The following is a 19761-nucleotide window of genomic DNA, read 5'->3' as shown; positions in this document are numbered from 1 at the left end:
CAATGCAACCATGGTGTCCCTGTCATTTTTATCCCCATGCTGCTGTGGGTGGCCTGCAGGATCCCAGTGAGTGCTGGTTGGTGTTTTCCTGGCCAAAGAGCAGCCAGCCAGTGCTGTGGGGGAAGAATGCACATCTTCACTGGCTTTGTGGGGATTTGTGGTGGGAGCACCAGCTGCATTTCCTTCTCTGTGAACTTCTGGAGGGGACATAATGAAACCAAAATCCCATCTCACTACCATCACATGTTGACCCCTCAACTCACAGCACGTGCCTTCTGTAAATTAACTGTCCTCATGTGACAGGGATCCATGTCTGAAGGGGGATTTTAAGGCTCTGACTTGGTCCATCCCTGGTACAACAGCCTCCTGTTGCCTTGTGGGTCTTTTTCATGTGTTCTCTGCCATCTAGTTGGGCTGGAAGCTGGCAGGATTCCTGGGGGAATAATACTGGCCTGATTTATAGTGGCATTGGAGAAACTGGGGCAGGCAGGGTGATGGTAAATTTTGGACAGTTGTCCTCTGTTGATGACACCTCTAAAATCTTCCTTGAGAGGGAAGCTTTCCTCCTTTACTGGAGTGCCAACAATCCTTTGTTATCCCTTCAGGCTTTCTATTAATTAATAGATTTTCAATTCTAAATAGCTGGCTTAAAAGCCTTTCTCATGTTATCCCCGAACATCCCTAGCATTCATATGAGCTGCTCTCCTTTTCTCTGTAACTCTGCAGTTGATTATTGTGGTACCGAAGAATTTAGATCCTCTTCCTATTGCCTAAAAATGTTATATTTGGGTGCTTCAACACAGTATTACCCTTTTCTTTGTTCACTTCAAAACCTTTTTCAGCTTTGGAATGTTTCCTGAAGAGGTCAGATTTTTCCAGAAAATCAGGAACAGCTGTGTTAGAACAAACTGGTAACATCTTCTTTTCAATATCCCACACCTGGTGGTGCTGCACAGTGAGCATCTGTCATGAGTTATTTTGTGAAGCACTGCAGGGGTTTATGGTCTTTTTATCTTATCTGTTGTAGTCGAGTTTTCCTGTGAGTAAGTAATCTCATTTAATGGATAAGGGATATACATATGTCAATATCTTTTCTGAAAGTATATACATGCAACAGCCTCCACGGTTAATTATATATGATTTAGAAATTTAATAAACCCCACCTTTAATAATTTTTAAAATGAAAACCATGTTAAAATTGTATCTTTATTAATTCTATATATACTACTCTTGTCATTTGGTTTAATTCTTTATTGCCTTGTTCATTTGGATGATAAAACTAAAACAGTCAATGTAATATGTCTGCAATGGCTGATTATGTACCCTATGTACTCTGCATACTTCTGTCTTCCCTATCTTAGTTTTCTGTACCTTATGAGGTGCCTTTAACTTCTGTGTTTTTTCCAATAGCCTGCTTTTAAATTTTTCATATGACTTGGTATAGCTTTTGCTTTTGAGATAGATGACAAGAAGTACGAATCATTTCTCCATGTTAGCATGTGTTATAGCATGATAAAACCAAATACATAATTAGATTTTGTTAATTTGCCAAGCGTGATCAAGTGCTTGGTATATTTATATATAGTTGTAAGTGAACAGAAATTGCATGCTGCATTACACAGAAGCTTGGGAGAAAAATAACAGACTAAAGAGTTCACTGCAGAAATTTAGATTCTTTGTTCAGATTTTTTTCGAAGTTGTTTATCTGTTTCCAAGTAAAGCTGAAAACCCCAGGCAAAGGGCTCTGTATAAGAAATAATGGTAACACGTGGCACAAATTTTGATCAGTTTAGAAAATCTGGTGCTTCAAGGGTAGGGGACTCTTGTTACCCCACCTACCTGACAGTCTCTCCCAATAGCAAGACCCAATAGAGTGGTCTTGCTGAACCTCCTCCATGCACGTTCAGGGGTACTGCTGATCAGGAACAGGTGTTGCTTTGTCTCATAAGCATTCCCAAGGAATTCAGGCAGCACGTAAGGTACTACTTTAGCATTGCACACACCTTTTTATATCTTAATTGCAAGCCTGGTTGTACACTGTTTCTAGGAAAACAAGTTTACTGTTCCTATTGTTTGTGTGCCTCCTTGTTTGGCCAGGACACACAGTACATAAACTCTGCCTGTTGCCTTTGGCTGCGACTCCTGCAGCTTGCATCCAGCAATACCTGGGGAGGATTGCAACTTTCAAAAGAGAGGTAGTGGCAACTTGCTGTGCCAGAGAAAAGAGAATCCTTAAATTAGACCTAAAGTGTGTAAAATGAAAGGAAAAATACACTGCCATCAATATCTTCAATGCTTTTCCCAGTGTTTCTATAAAGTGGTGGTAAAAGTTTAAATTTATTTGCACTAGTCTCATTAGAAGTCAGCAGTTCTTTTTAGCATAGAAAATTGTAAAAGCACCTGGTAAATTATACCCTGAAATAGGTTAATTGTTAGCTTTTTGTAATTATAATCAAGGGCTTTTATATTTACTAAGGAAAAGTACTACGTGGGAGTGTAGATAGTATTATTGAATATGAAACTCCTGATTTATTTTCATCTTGTTTTCCCTTTGATCTGATTATTCTGAATGACAAATCTGTCATCCATGTGAGCACTGGGAACACTGACTTTGGCTTGCTGTGTATTCAATTCTAACAAGTAAGAAACTTGCATGTAAATCTTTCTGCAGCATAGTTTTCACCTATGCCCTGCTTTGAGAAGATGACAGTATTTTCATCTTGCACTATGCAAGATGCTTTTAATTAGTTTAGTGTAGTTGGCTATAAATCATTTGCTGTCCTTGAATGCCAGAATTGATGACTGCCATTACAATACTCCGAAGAGGTGTGAGAGAGTCCAGTTTAATGAAACAGCCACTTGAGCATCCTTACTCCGTCCATTTGTGTTTTTTGTTTTGGTAGTGGCAATAAAAAAGTTCGTGGTTCGCTGTCAGATTTGTGTTCAGGTCAAACTCTTAGATGTGAGTATGTACAGATGTACCTGCAGACAAATATCTAACATGCAAAACCTTACACAGTTGTTTTAAGAGAGTGATAGTGACAGAGGGTGGTGATTTTCTGATGTATGAGAAAGTCGTATTGCTGCTGATTGTTAACACTGGAGCTTCAACAGGTACTATGGGGGCTAACTTTTTGAATGTTACTCAGATATTTTCTTTCCTCAGTCCATTTACATGATTCTCCTGAATATAATTTGTCTAGAAATATGTCTTCACCTAGTTGAAAATGCTCATTATAATATACAAACATTTGTCAAGAGATGATGTGAGCCCCTAAAATGCTACAGATTTTAAATGGAAGAAAAACCTCTTGGGTTCATGTCATACTTTGAAATCGCATTTAAAACTTCTGCTTTGTGTCTAGCCATGTGAATATTGTAAAATACTGCATTGCTAAGTCTATAGGTGGTTAAAGAACAGTATTGATCCTGGATTAAACTTGGGGTCTTTTGAGGATACATTACAACACATTTGTTTTGGCATCCTTTTTTAAAATCTAAATTACTCTCAGAAAAGCATCTGAATGTAAATTTTAGAAAGACAAATGGGATCTGATTCACTAAATAATGTATTTCCTTTGAGGAAAATCTATTTTCCTGTTGACTTTATTATTTGATTAATGCACTCAAAATGTTCAGGGAAACAATAAAAACTGAAAGATGGAGAGTCAAGTGATTGTGAGGTATATATTTGATTAGAAGTGTTAGTATATAAAAGAATGCAGATAAAAGCTGGGGTTTTTTTCTGCATTTTACTGTTAGGATGTCACAAAAGAGCTGCATGTAACTCAAATACAGATTGTTTTTCAGACCATCCCTGATGGGAGTAGGTGTGAACAGCGCTATAGTCCTTTCCCTTAAGTCCTTTTTACTCTTTCAGCAGCATTTGATGCTGATGTTTCTTTGTGGCTTTACTGCCCCTGCCATTGCTATTGATGTTGAATCTATGATACATGTTTCAATTAATAGTAGAGTAGAAAACTGCCTTCCCCTCCTTGTACACAACAGGCAAAGCATGACACAGAATAAAGACATTGCAAGGCATAAAGGCCATGAGGCAAAAGTAAACAAGAGTCATCCTAATGGCTGAATGCTTATCAGTTGTTAAATATTTTCTTGTTAGCTGTATATTTATATCTGCTGAATTTAAAGCAGAGGAAGAAAATTTGAGCAATATTTGTATCCGTGTATGTTTTCTCAAACGTGTGTGTTAAAAATTAGGATCCCCAAACAGAGCAGGAAAAATGGGAACGCCAAATGTGATGATATTGGGCAAATTCATGTGTGGGCATCAAATTACTTCATGCTTGCTTCCAGTTAAAACAGCTGTCAATATTTGTATCTGAAAACCTTTGGGAGAAATTTTAATGAAATGAGCAAGAACCTGCTGTAGAGTGATCTAAAAGTCTAATGTTTTACAGAAATGGCTTACCTACTTGTAACTAATAATTTGATGGGTTACAGTAGGCAATGGAGAACTGTTCCAGTCAATAGGGGGTTGTGAAAAATAGAGAAAATCTCAGTTCTGTGTACTCCAACAGACAAATCTTATGCAAGTGTGGATGCAAACTGTGAGTTTGGCCTTCACTGAAAACTCAGTGTACACCGCAAGGGAGATGCCAAGGTGCAACAGGGTAGGTACATTTCTCGATGCCCCTCTCCCCAGTACTGCCTGCTATCTTGTTTACTTCTGTTGAGTACAGGGCATGTAGGAGGTGATGCAGATCTGGGAATGTCCATCCAGCACCTGAGGATGACAGGACACAGTCACACTTGGCATTACCCCATCTGAGTTCTTTGTTTGGCTCTCTTGAAAGCTGTTACTGATGCTGACCTGGAATTAAGTGAATAGGGAGCATGCTTGGCTGATGTTGGTGTTGCTCCATTGCTCTTTCATAACAGTTATCAGTGTATAGCCAGAATCATGGACTCACAGAATGGGTTGGAAGGGATCTTTAAGTAAAGACCATCTAGTTCCAAATGCCCTGCCATGGGCAGGGACATCTTTCATTACACCTTGTTGCTCAAAGTCTCATCCAACCTGGCCTGGAACACATCAAGGGACATCCACAGCTTCTCTGGGCAACCTGTTCCAGTGCCTCACAGTAAAGAGCTTCCTCCTATAGAGAATAGACATAGAATAATACCTATTCTAAACCTGCCCTCTGATGTTTTGAATCCATTACAATTTGACCTATCAGCTTATAAAAAGTTTTTCTCCAGCTTTTGTGTTCTTTTGGGTACTAGAAACTTGCTGGAAGGTCTCCTAGAGCCTTCTCTTCGCCAGACTGGACCTGGAGAAGTAAATAATTTTGCTGTCAGCTAGTATTTTTGTTAGCTGATCCTGCAGTTTATTATTTGAGAACTAATCATCTCGTATCGATATGTGCAGGCTAGCAGAGTAATACTTTTATCCGTGTTAGGAGAATGGGGGCTTGTCTACACAGGGTCATTCAGGAAAACTAATCCAAATTGATTTTTAAAGTAGATTAATTAAATTAGTTTCCATCTCTTTGAATTCACTAAGTGGCCAAGTTTGAGTTAGTTAAATTAGATCAAATCCTTGTTTAACCTTTCTGCTTCAGAATTGCAGTGGCCTTAATTTGATTAAGTCACTTAAAAATTGAGGCAAACTTAAGAGTGAGCACTTATGTTGCAAATCAGAGACTTAGATAAAATTTAACTGAAGAACTTTAAATCCGCATGTTTTGTCAGCAGGAATTCAAGTTTGAGTGTTCTGAGTGAACAAGTATCTGAGGAAGAAAGTACTGTGCAAATGATTTGTGCATTTTTAAAATTGTGAAACATTCATAGTGTCTGAGGGAATTAACATACTCTTGCTATGGCTGTAAGTCTTGCTTGTGTTCTCAGTATTTCATGCATGAATTGAAAGATGAAGAGAGAGCTAATATTTGACAATGAAAGAATTAATTTTATCTGCTGATAAAAATCGCGATATTAATTCACTGTAATTTGAAACTGCGTTTGTAAAATACCTGATGATAGAGCTATCAGAGCTGGCCCAGCACTAACAACCCAGCATTACCCATCTGTATCTTATGTCTGAATGTGTTCCTGTGTGTATCAGTTGGTAGGGAAGCTTTATGCACTATATTGTTTAACCTTACGATGCTTTTAATGTGAAAGATAATGATGTGTGCAGCGAACAGATTACACGGCGGCTGGTAATGATATGTGTGTGACAATTCCCTCATTCCTCTGCCTCTGGCACTGGTGCTGGCCAGGAGAGCTGTCCTGACCTTGGCAGGGGCTTGCAGAATAGAAGGACTAAATATTTAGTTATGAACACTGAGGATGAAGTAAGGTCTCTGATGTGGACTGTTAACTAAGGTATTAGTCAGACTAACATTGTCTCAGCCAGTTCTCTCCTGATTTATGTTGCAAGACTCAGTGGCATATTGCTTATTTATCACTGATAAACTGTTCCTGGATAAAACTTTTTTAATTTTTTTTTTTTTTATAGCTGGTTTCTGACTGCTGTGGGCTTTTGATAACATTGTGATTTATATTTACCTGTGGTTTTGCCTGGCAGTGGTTGAATAGCAATAAAATTTCTGTTGATTTTGGGTGGTCAGATGAAAACTTAGAGCTATAACCAATGTATTAATCAATGCCACACATCAAAATGCTCTCAGTCAAAGAAAAAAATTGATATAAAAGTTATTTTATTTTGTTATCTTAGTGAATGGCATAAAATATTTCCTAGGTGTCCTTATCACTGGTAATGCATTAACGTTGGCTCATCCTCCTTCATAGTCTGTTGCTAATCAATAAGTTATTTTGACTTGTGGTTTGGTTTTTTTTCTCCAAGGAGTGTATAATCTAGAATCAAATGAATCTTTGTGGAAGAGTGAACCTGTCTGTTTTCTGGATTCAGTTATGTTTATTTCTTCAAATGTCTGATTTTGTTTGGATGGAAAACTGCTTTCTGAATTTATAGTTGGTTTCAAAACGTTGTTTTACCACTGCATAATGATAAAAGCAATTTAAATTTAAAGATTATTTTTGAAATAGGAAACCAGCAGTGATGGTAAATTGTGAAGTCTGCCCAGATGAGCAGAAAGGTTGCTTGTAGAATCAAAACATGGAAACAAAACAAGAATACTACACAGTGCAGCAAGTCTGTTATTGTCCTAGAGAAACACATCATACTATCTAGAACCAAGATAACAAGAAATTTGTTGCACTGTTCGACACCTTAATGGTACACAATTCTGCAAGAATAACATCAGCTACCCAGGGCAGTAGATCTGTGTTGAAAAGAGCAAAAACCTCTAAAGATGCTTGCTTGAAAATTATACTGTATTTTTTCAAGATAAAAACACTGAGTAGCCCATTTCCAACTTTGTCTCCCTTCTGAAATTGAACTCCCAAGCTACTTTGGTGTGGCTGCTTTCTGAAGTGTCGCCTAATCAATTAGTAGCAGTAGGATATGAACTGGTGACAAATTACACATAATTTGCACTGAAAAATGAACATACCAAATGTTTTTAGGTGTAGTCTAAATACTAAAGCATATTTATTTGTTTTGAAGTATCTGTAGCTGTGAAAGTATTAGATTGCAAATAAGTGTCTTAAAAAATAATTAAGAACCAAAATAAATACTCAGTGGCTGGCTCCATGGTAAAACTAGTGAACTACTGTTAGTTCACTCCTGAGTTTACGTCTAGTGAGTTTATTCCTATGAAGTTTCCTTAAGGAAATGTTTGGGGTTGACGTGTTTAGGTTTTTTGTTATCGAGGGTTTTTGTTTTAGCTATAGCTTTTTCACATCTCAATTTTATTCTTTCTGTACCTTTTGTCCATCTCTCCTTCCATCTGCTGCTGGTGATAGTGTTTTGCTCTGCTTTCATTAAATATTACCTTGCTTTTTTCTTTAATTACGAGAGGCGTTTCTATTTTGTCAAAGATAAATTTGCTGGTTCTGTTTGTGTTGGTCTTGAGAGGGACAATACTACTTCATGTCTTTTGGTTAATTTATCTCTTAGTTGTAATGCTAATGTAGTTAGGACATGATTAGTTATCCAGTGGGCCTCATTTTTTTTCCTGTCCAGTCTCTTTTGACACTCAAATGAATGCTTTCCTATTTGCTGTATATTTACTCAGAGCTTAAGTTTGCTATTTTGCTAGTAGTGGGTTATTCAAAAATTATTTTCAATAACTAAAAATAGAAAAATTTCAGAAAAATTTAGGCACATGGGGCAGTTAATTAGGGAAGTGCTCTTGAAACTGCTAAAATTAATCACACGGAAGTTTAAGAACCATTTTTGAAGCACTTTAGAATGAAGTTTTTAATTAGAATTTTTAGTTGTACATATGTAACCACGTAACTGCTGATGAAGGTGCCTTAAGTTTCAGCCCTAATTTATTGGGCCAAAGTCTTAGACCTTTTTAGTGAAATAAACTAAGATGCAGCCAGTCTAATAATGAATCAGAGCTATGTAGTATTCAAACCATGTCTCTCGTGCCAGTTAGAGCTTCTTGCCTCTATCATGTCTCATGCCATTTCTTTCTGCTTAGAAACTTTGCAACAGTCTTTGTAACATGCTGGGTAGGGAATAGTTTCTGTCTCATGTCCCATTAGAATTATACAACAGATTCAAATGCTCTAGGACTTCTGATTTTGAAAATCTTTCAATCTCTTTGAAAAAGGTCTTTGTTGTGTCTCTTCCTTGGGATATTGAGCTGCATCAGGCAATTGCTTTTTCTGTGTTCTTCCTGGTGGAAACTTTCCAGATGCCTTGTGTGATGTCTCTTCTTATTTGCCTAGTGTATCATTTAGCCATTAAGATACCATCCACCACAAATACTAAATGTAACCATAGCTCAGACTGCTCAATTTTCATAGTCTTCTGGCAGGAAATGTCAGCAAGAATGCAGTAGAAATGATCTGCTGGCAGACCTAGGGTGAGTGGGTAGGGATTTTTAGTTCTTTCTTCAAAGCAATAAGACTTTGTGGTTCTAGTAAGGAAAAACAGAGTTCTGGAAAAACACGAGCTGTCAGGTTTTTCTCCCAAGACATTATTTATGAAGTGCATTTATTCTGTTATCCATTCTAGCAGTTAATTTTGGCAACTTGAGATATGACACCATGTCTAACATAGAATTTCTACATATCTGAGGAAGGAAAAAGAGGGGTGACAAGACTCCCCTCTAAATAAAGAAGAAGTAATGAAATTATGAGGACAGAAGAGATTGTAAATATATTTCAAGGGACGTAGTTCTGTTTGAAGCCCCAGGGGAGTGCAAAGAAGACAATGCCTGTGAAAGTGAAGACACGCTGCTGCTAGACGTGGGCTCTCTGTAGTTAGGAATGTCTCTTAGGAGAGGGCATGCAGAAGACCTCAGTGTGTGTTGATGTCACCTGGAGGAAAGTGAAAGAAAGCTTTTGGATTTGACCTTGATGTAGGTAGGCTAAATCCTTTTTCCTTTAGTCCCTCACTTTGTTTCTTAGTTATTTGTAGCTGTGTTGCCTACTTTGGATGTGGTAAATTAATACTTTGAATAAAGATAGTTTTCAACAGAACTATCTGAAAACAAAGCAAGTTTCCTAAAAAACTCACAAGAACTTAGAGTATATTTTAATTTTCTGTAAATAAGAAATATTCAATTACGATTTTCTGTCAAAATCAATTCCTGTCATATTATGTGACCGTGAACCAAGGGCTTTCAGCTTTCTCCTGGTATAATTTGAATTAAATCTTCTTTCTTATTTCTCTTTGGAAGGAGATTATGTTAGATCATCTTGTTTTTTTCAAGTTCTAAAGGTCCAAATAGCGGAGGAATAAGAAGAATAGGAAATGGTTGCTAGTGCTTATTGGCACATTTTTATTTTTCATCCTGATTCAATTAGGCTTACTAATTATTGTCAAATTATTGTCAAAGGGCTAGGAGTTGTTTTAGAATTTAAAACCCGTATTCTAAAGAATTCTAAACATCCAGGTTCTAAATATCTTTCTGTTAAAAAAAAGTGAAATAATGGACCAAAAAAAAATAAAATCATTACACTAATATTTTTGAGGGGACTTTTAGAGGATACACTCAGCATATACTCGGAGTACTTGCCATGTTGATTTGCTGTGTGGTGAGGAGCTGAATGCTGAAAGCAGAGATTATATTGGGAGCATCACGCATGTGTGGTTATGACAGCTGGCAGGAGCGCTCAGGCACTGCGGAGAGGGCAGGAATGTCCACAGAACTGCTGCCGATAAAGATTAGTGGGTAATATCCTAATTTCCTCCAAATGAAGGGTAAAATGAAAAGGTTATGTGAGGGTGCCTGCGCTCAGTGCAGTGAAAAATCTCATCATTGTGCTTTGCCAACTCCTATCCCCTATCAGTCAAGGTATGAAAGATGCAGCAATACAGCAAGAGTGGGTTTTGGTACATTGTACCTTTGTCCTGTGGCATGGTAAGATGTTTGAGAATCATTAAGCATGCTAAAGCAAGAGGCTTCTGTGACCTTTTACTGTAGCTGATTGAAGCGTTGGAAGGACCTATAGAAATAGTTTTATGACACATTTGGCTTTGGCATTGTTTTCTTCTAAGTTTCCATGCAATTTCCAAGCTGAACCTACTTGATATTGACAGGTAATATTTTAATGGGTAGATTGATTGGACTGGCAGAATGAATTAGCCATCAGCTTGACAACCATATAGCATTACGTTGTGTATCTGTTTACTCAGCACTGGGTGAAATGCAAGAGTCTATTGAAAATCAGATTTCCATGCTGCTTTGTCAAAGCAAATTTAATCACAGCTAGAACATGTGGCATCCATCATTTCCACTTCAGAAGGCATCAGCAGCCACAGATCAGCAACAACAAGCAGTGCTGCCACTGCTGTCTTTGACTCACATGGAAAATTAAATTTTAGCATAGATTTTTGATAAATGATGCAGTCTTAGCCATCAAACATGATTACTTAAGTGTTCTCTATTAAAGTAATCCCCAATAGCTTTTTATCTAGAAGCAAGGTGTTACTCCATTTGGCTTTGAGTCACTCCTTCTGATGTGGGATGATAGGCCTTTGGATATTGCCTTTGCGGATTAGACAACTGCTTTCTGTTTGTTGTTCTTGGAAATCTTCCTGGCTGCCTACTTTTACCTGCATTTTAGTGACCAGCTCAGTTACATACTGTAGTTTATTCTGTATTTTTCTCTGAACTTTCACATTAATGCATCTCTTTCTACCCTCATGGATATTTGGGCAGCAAATTTCACTAGAAGAAATCTCAAGAAAACTTAAGGAGTAAAACAATGCAGAACACATGGAAAGATGCAGTCAGTTGCTTTGTTCATGCCTCAAGTGTGGCAGAGAACATTGAAAGTGTCCAGATGTACATAAAGTGTTTAAAAACCTTATAAATATTAGTCCTGGAAATTTTACTTCAAAAAGTTTGGAGTTCCTTTAATTTATCATAGACACTAAAATGACACCGTTTTAAAAGCTAATACTTTGGGGAGAGGGGGGGAATATTTTTTTTGCCCACTTCTACTTCCATTTAGAATGTCCAGGCATTTGTTTTGTAACACCACTGTCTATTCCTATTAGTCATGTCTAATTTTAATTTGATGTGTTAATGCCTCCATAACTGAGCCCAAAGCCTTTTTCTTTCAGATGTGAAGATAACAGCACAATTTTTCTAATTCCTACTAATTGAACTATGATTCTTAAAGATTGTCTCAGGTCTTGTACTGTCTCTTCTAATGTCCTCAAAATTAATGTCATCAAGGGAAAGGAGCTAGTAGATCTTCTGAAAATTATTTTTCATTTACAGCACTGCTCAAAAATACCCTGCTGTTAGAGTATTTGAGTTCAAATAAGACTGCTTCTGGTGTTTTTATGTTTCCTCAGCATATTCAGCTGTTTGTAAGGATTTTGTACTTACTGTAACATTTCAAAATTGCTTTCCTTTATAGTGTTGCTATTAGCATATCAAGATTTTGAATCAAGTACCTGAATATGCTGTTTTTCCTCTTTGCTTAAGGTAAGTCACCTTGTGGAGGTGTTATTCTCTCTTGACTGTTGAAGGTGCAAGGGGTGAGTACTGTTGCCCAGGAATGTTGAGCAATAAGCAGAATTTAGGAGCAAACAAGCACTGCCTCTCTAATCGATGCCACAACACAGATACACTGCCAGCACTGGCAGTGCAGATGTGTTGCACAGCTGCAGCTGGGAAGGCTGTAAGGAGTGATTGGGTGATGCTGGTTCTGTGATTTGAGCTGATGCTTCACAAATGCTGCACAAATGAATGCTGCACAAGCAAGTTATGTATTTAAAAACCCATGTGCCAGAACTTGTCTCTTTCTCTGCCAGGTAGTTGCCCACCAGATGTACTCTGAATTTTGTGTTATCTGCACTTGGACATCTGTATCAGGAACACTTGTGTAGAGTGGCAGCTGAATACATACAAGAACTAATCAATCCCTAAGGGTACAACAATTTTGTCTCTGTCAAACTGGTTTATTTTTGTTTCTCTTAGAAAAATATGAAGCTGTTGAAGTATAGCTTACCTTTCAGCACCAAAAGGTGTTTCTTCCCAAAGACTGGGATGTGTTCAAGATTTATGACATTTCTGCTGTCTGATTTGCTGGTCTGCATGATTGATATTCTTATGCTAGCTATCAGATCGTCCTTTTCAGACCAGAGTTTCTCACGTCACTAGCTGGTGCAGTTTGTAATTAATTGTCACTGGCCTTACTGTTATCTGAATGGGCTGATAAATATCCACTGGGTAGCAGGTCTTGCTTGTTGATCCACTTTCTTCTGTGTAGATCTTAAAGGTACACTCAGAGTGACAAAAACTCAAAATATTGAGACCTGAATTCTGACACCTAAATTAGCTGTGATGAAGTTTCATTAGGTTGGTGTCTAATCATAAATAACAGGTGAAGTATGCACAGTATGACTTTCCATCCCTCGCCATAGCTTCTACACACAGCTGACCTGGTTTGTGTTCTTGCCCAGTGTGAAAATTCATTTGTTTGTGTATCTGCACATGCCTGAACTGAGTGCTAGGCTGCTGCTTTGGGAAAGACTAGTGAGGAGAAACTGTTCAGTTTATGTATTATCTTACTTCATGCCAGCAGAGTATATTTTCACAGGGTTTTCAGAACAAGGCTGTTCTTGGATGCTGAAGCAACTTTTTAATGTGGTCTATGAACCTCCATCTGAGCAATAGTACCTCCAACTTGTCTGGAATGGCAAAGGACCCATGTGCTTTGGGGTTGCTGCATATTGGTTTCATTGAAACTAGGCATGCATGGGGTTTTTGCTTTGATATGACAGAAAATATCTTCTAGTTTTTACTTTGTTCATTTCCATTCCTGAAAACAGCCTAATTAGAATTGTCTGAAAGAAAAGGGTGAGTTGAGGCAGAAAATTCATTTTGATTGTAGCCATCCAGTCTAGTAAAAAAAGTAATTGTGCTGCTTCAAATTTTTGAATAATGGAATAAAATAAAAAGAATGTAGCAGACTTGTATTGATAAATAACTTTATTCTGGCTTTTTTTAAAATAAATAACACTTTCTTACATTTTTATTGCAAAATTTCTTTTTTTGCAAAGACTATTTTACATTGCAATGTCCCCAAACTATTAAATTCATGAAACTAAAGTTTCATGACAGATTTATTAATATATCTGAGGAAAATACTGGAAGGTGGTATTTTAGATTTGATAACTGCTTTATATGTAATGCAGAAAAGAGAGGAATGAGCTTGGTTTTCTAAACAAAGTAAAAATACTGGTCTTTCCTACAGTCTTTTTATTGGGTATAGAAACTTGTGTCCAGTTGAACAACGTGGCGTTGGGACCTTGTTCACATATTACTCCACTCTACTGAAACAAGGGCTTTTCCAGGATTTTATGGAGCTTTCTGTATTCACATGGTCTCAATCATTTTAGCAGTAATGTAACGATTTCGTATGCCTCTTGCTCTGGTATGTATACATCCATCAAGTTTTAAATTGCGTGTAATCTTTTTGCAGCAGTTTAACAAGGGAGGAATAATGCACGAAACAGCAGTAAACATTTACAAGCCAATGCTTGGCTATTATCACTTGGCTAAATGCATTTTAAAGACCAAGGCATCCTGATTTGCTCCAGCAACTATCTCATAATTGTAACAAATACAATTTAGAGCACACAGTTCTGGAAGAAAAGATGCTGAGGAAACCTAGGGGGATGGAGATCTGGGATTGGAAATTACAGCTTGATTGGTCATGGAAGCCTGTGTTTTCAAGAATGCAAGATAACACTTTCTCTGTCAGTTAAAGCTTTTTTTGTTGTCAACATAGGAAAAAAAGTGGAAAACTTTGATGAAAGCGCACATCTATTGTGGAGTAGAGGACCAAGATTTTAATATAAGCAGTGACCTAAGTGTAGCATGACCTTTGTTATCACCTGTCTCTGAAGAAAAAAACAACCTCTCTTCAGTTTTTGTTTGAGTAATTACAGACCCTTGCACTTAAGAAGCTTGGGCTGTGGTTGTTTTCTCTTATTAAAGTGATCCCTGACCATAGATGCTTCATTTCAAAGTCATTCTCACTTGTCTCAGAGTGTCTCCAGGGAATTCCAGAGGAAAGAGAATCAAGGTACATGTCATATGCCATGAATTGGTAGATTAATTCAGTCAAAATCAGCTTCCAATTCATTTTCTCCTCATGTGTAATTGAATTTGAAGAAAAGCTACTGAACTTCACTCTGTTTCCAGCAAACCAGTGTGTGACAAGTCTGGTACTGTGCATGATGTTCTACCTCTGCCTTAAAAGCTGTCTCTGTATTTCCCACAGAAGTCCATACCCGGAGTTTCTCCTCAGTTACATTTTATCATTCAGACACCATCTAGACTTGCCTTTTCTTTTTCCTTTTGCTAAACACAGAAAGTCACAGAGGTTTCTGTGAAATCCTCCATGGTGGATCCCTCTGTATTAGGTCACTTGAGTAGGCTCTGTGAAGCAACATCTCGTCAGTAACCATCAACCTAGTCAGACCCACTGTGCTGTGGATTGCCTGGAGTACCCAAATCACAGCAAAGACCTCTTCCTGTTCCAGCTGCTGCCATTTCTTGTCTCATACAGACAGTGTCTGCTCTTTTCAAGATACTTCAGTCAATTAGTCAGGCTTGAGCCCTGTTTCCCTACACAGCTGCTGGAAACTACAGGCATTTCCTGGGAAGGGAAGCCATGGGATGGGAAAAAATCACACTGGACAATTCCACTCTTTTCTGCACTGCTCTGTCTTAAGCTCAGACAGGCTCCCATAGATTTTTAGACTGGACTGAGATTAATTTCCAGCTCTCTTGCCCTCCAAGAATGTTGGCGTGTCCTTGTGCATGCTTATGCAATAGCTTGCTCTGGCAAGGTAAAAGAATAGCAGAGTTAATTTCTGTGAGATCCTAAATGTGAACCTGTTCAAGGTCTTCTGCAGATGAAGGTGTCTGCTTTCCTCATTTGCTCTGTGGATAAATCTTTGAGTCAGACCTTTGAGGTAGGTGTACATAGATCTTTATCCTATAATAAGCTCTCTAAAGAAGACAAAAAGCTTTTGAACTCAAGAATGATTTTATCTGAGTCAAAGCTAGAATAAGTAACTTCTTAAATCCAAAAAAACCAGAGCAGATAGATAAGATGGAATGAAAAGAAAGTATATAGCATTTTTGTTGATTTAAAACCACTGTATCTGTTCAAAAGGTGTTTGCTCCTAGGCAGTTTAATGGCTCTAAATAGCAGCAAATGCTGCACTGAGTCTTCTGATACTGAGGAATTTTCCTTCCATCTGACTTTCTGAGGTCTGGATGTCGGCTGCTGGCTCTAGGCAGTCTCTGTGTGAAGCTGCAGCATCCCCAGCCTGTGCTGTGACTTTCTCTCTGCAGGCACTGCAGTCTCTGTAAGGTCCTTCTTGCTATGGTCAGTTCCTCAGAAGAAAGATTGTTTCCCCTCCCTCCCTCTGCTTTGCTGTTGAGGAAGAGTGTGCAGGGTATGCCTGTACACCCCAGATTGCTGCCTTGCTGTGCAGTGCTAGCATTAGATAGCTTAGTGAAGTGATCTGTTGGTCTTCTAAAAGGCAAGGAAAAAGGAAATGGGAAAAGTGAGTCTGGATGAAAAACTACTTCTCACATCTTTCAAAAATGATTGATGCTTCAAAAGGAATCTTGCCTTCAACAAATGAATATCAAAACATATAAATCTGAAATAAAATGTTGTGACTTTAGTGTTACTCTCTTTCCTGGATTTGTCTGTTTTCTTCAGTCTCTCACTTCCCAGATACCCATCCCTGCCTTGTGATGTCAGCATTTGGTTAGTCTTTATAATTTTCATGTTATTAATGAGTATCCAATGTTGATACTCGTCTTCCCTTTCTACCTCTTCTACTTGTTCTTTTAATGGTCAGGGAACTTTTGCTTCCCCTGTCTTTTGCTGCCCACACACTCCTTGGACACTTCCTGTACCCTGCCATATCTGCATCTTCTCAGTTATTCCGGGCTCCTGCTGGAGCATGCATCTCCAGGACAGTCACGCTGGCTCCCGCAGTGCCTGCTGTTTCATACCTCTCCAGCTGAAGGAGGACTAGGGATTTTCAAGGCTCTCACTCCAACTGCTCCTTCTGTTCCCCCATGAGGGCAATGGTTTGGGAACCCTGTGATGATGTCCTGTTTTGTGCTGCCGTTCCAAGAGCATGGGATCATATGGATTTCTATAGTACTTGTATCTCTGCCTGTAGGAAATGCACAAAACTTAAATCCTCACTGAAGATGATAGCAGGTCCTGTAGTGTGATCTTCTAGTTGGGTATCATTAAATAAGGCCTGAAAATGGAGTTAATCACTTGCTATTAATAATTATGAAGTGCAGGAGCTTTTGAGTATGTAGTAGATTCAAAGTAATAATGTAGACTTTCCTGGCTTTGGCTGGAAAATATAAATAAATACCCAATGCTGTGGTATGATTTTAGTGTAAAAATAATGTTGATAATACTCTGAAGTTTTAAGTTGTGGCTAGATAATGCTTACCCTGAGTCAAGGACTTTTCGTTTTCCAGGCTCTGCCAGCACCGAGGTGCACAAGAAGCTGTGAGGGAGCATGGGCAGGAGAAGCTGACCTGAACTGGCCAAAGGGCCACTCCATGCTGTGGAATGCTGCACTCAGTATATAAACTGGGAGAGTTGGCTGGACGGGCACAATGGGCTGGGCATCCATCAGTGGGTGGTGGGAAACTGTGCTGGGCATTGCTTGTTCTGCTTGGCGTTTATTATTCTCTCTTTTTATAAGTCACTCTTTTGATTCTGTTATTATAATTATATTTGATTTTATTTCAATTATTAAACTGTTCTTATCTCAACCCACAAGTTTTACCTTTTTTTCTCTGATTTCCCTCCCCATCTCATGGCAGGGTGTGTAGGCAGTGAGTGTCTGTGTGATATTTAGCTGCCAGTTGGGTTAAATCAAGACAGTCCTTTTGATGCCCAAGGTGGGGCTCAGCAGATGGAGGTAATGACAATCTGCCTAGAATGTGTTGCAACAACTTTGTTACAAGCATTCATTATACTTAATAGTCCTGGTCGCGATGATTTCTTTGCTCTCAAAGTTGATGCGGCCCTTCTTGAAGTTGCATTATGTAATCCCTTATTTGCAATGTTCCCTCTTGTGTTGTTCAATACCTGTGAGAACTGGACTAAGGTTATCACATTGTACCTTGTAACAAACACTTCTTTATGATGTGATGGAATTGCTGGTTGTGAAATTAATTTGGTATTTGTACTCAGCATTGCAGCCCGTACTTCAGGAAACTATAAATAAGTTTATTTTACCTTTTCTCCTCTGAGATCCAAATCATAGCAGAGACACTTTCCTCTCTCTTCTCCTTCAGGATAATAACAATAGCTCTTCAGAATTTTGAATATCCTTGAGGTGTTCAAAGCAGCATGTTCCTATTGCTATAGCTTCTGAATGTGTTCCAGGTCTTATTTAAGGTTAAACAACTATTTAAGAATGCCACTCAGAGATCTGTCCTGAGACTGGATAGTCAGGAGTGGCAGAGTGTGTGGGATAATAGGGGCAAGTACTTAATTCCAGCAATTTAAAGTGGGTATGTGCTACTCCCTTCAATAGGAACTTGAAGCAGAGCCAAATGGTAAAGCACAGCTGATACCACTAATGGATTTTTCTCAATCCCTTTGGTGGCAGAGTACAGGCCACGGTTTGCTTTCACTTGTGGGGGTGCCCAGTACACCAGGAATTGACATTCCCAGGGGTGGACACACAGCCCTGCCAGCTGCCATGGACTGATCCAGACTGCCCTGGAACAGGGGGAAGCTGGGGAAAACCTGCAATACAGTGATGGCAGAAGAGGAAGTTTTGAGAAGGGGAGGAAAATAGTCCAAATCCCTCAGAAAGCCAGTTTTGCCCTAAAGCAAAGCAAGGTCAAGAGACTGAAGGGAAGATCCAGTTTTTAGAAGTAAATTGGCAACATGAATGTCATGAGGTCCCAGTGGATGTGGTCAACAATAATAACAGTTTTATTTCAATTATTAAACTGGTCTTATCTCAGTCCACACCCCATGGAGGATGAGATGGGTGAGTCAGAAGCTGCATGGTACTTATTAGTTTCTGGCTGGGGTTATACCCTGAAAAGTCAAGGATCAGTAAAACTAGTATGGCATATAACTGGGAGCTGACTTGGGCTGTACAAGTAGCTTTTGGAAAATGAGCATGTAATACTTAAGTAAGCTAAAAAAGTCAGTTCCAGGACTGTGAGATTTCTCATTCCCATGACACTAAAACAGACTTCTGTAAAGCTTTCCTCCACTGAAACTTAGCTATTTTATTTTTGTACTAGTTAATAATTTCTTTGTATTCAACTAGGACAGTAGTACTCTGAACTTATTAGCAATTGTTAGAAATAATAGGAAATAATATTTCTTATGCTGTTATCTCAATTATAGTTGCTTATGCTAATTCTAACGTTTAGTTTTAAATACAGAGGGTTTATTTTGACTGTGTAACACTTGGAGAAAGATGGAATCTTACAATGGAGGTTTGTTTATGTTTGTTTCTTTTTAGAAAATAGCTTTAGACTATATCAATGTGGCAATTATCTTTAATGAATCCATAATGATTGAATGCATATGGAACGTTCTTAATATGTGTTGGGTAAAGAGCAATAGTTAACCAATTAGAGGACTAATTTGTCTTTAAACTGTTTTATTGTGTAGTAGTTTATCTTCAAACTTGTCAATAACTTAGAGGGCATAATGTAACATTGTTTTGAAAATGGTTCTTCTATTGGTTTTTAAAAAAAAAAAAAAAAAAAAAAGACTGTGAAAGTGTTTGGCTGTATGTATCTACCCCAAAACTTGTTCATTAGTAGACACTGTAGACATTTGATTCAGGTACACTGAATCTGAGCTCTAAATTCCCTCCACTTTCACTTGAGTAAGAGACATGTTTTCGAGGGGGAATTAATCCACCCTGAAGTAAGGAGCCATCTAAGCCATACATACTGAGTCCTATTATAATTGGCAAAGATAGCATAGCAAACCCTTAGCAATAAAACCAACACGTAAAAGAGGTGAAGAGAAAGCGTATTCCTCATGGTGGAGCAGTATTGTTTGAAAGCTAGGCCTGCCTCAAAACTGGGAGAAGCAATGGAGCATACATCCCTGTATCCTGTGTTTTGTTTTACCTCTGCACCTGCGCCTGTCAGTGGTGTGTGAATGTGTGTGCTGGGCTAAGGCTGCTTT

The 19761-nt window shown here is 38.4% G+C and overlaps 1 protein-coding gene across 1 annotated transcript in view; it reads left to right on the top strand.

Moving 5' to 3' along the window:
• HS6ST3 (heparan sulfate 6-O-sulfotransferase 3) overlaps nt 1–19761 on the top strand; it is a 272238-nt gene that overhangs the window by 111139 nt on the left and 141338 nt on the right. The gene's annotated exons all lie outside the window — the stretch shown is intronic.

Source organism: Parus major, chromosome 1 (genome assembly GCF_001522545.3).
Source record: "Parus major isolate Abel chromosome 1, Parus_major1.1, whole genome shotgun sequence".
Taxonomy (NCBI): Eukaryota; Metazoa; Chordata; class Aves; order Passeriformes; family Paridae; genus Parus; species Parus major.
This window is presented reverse-complemented; position numbering and strand designations above follow the sequence as displayed.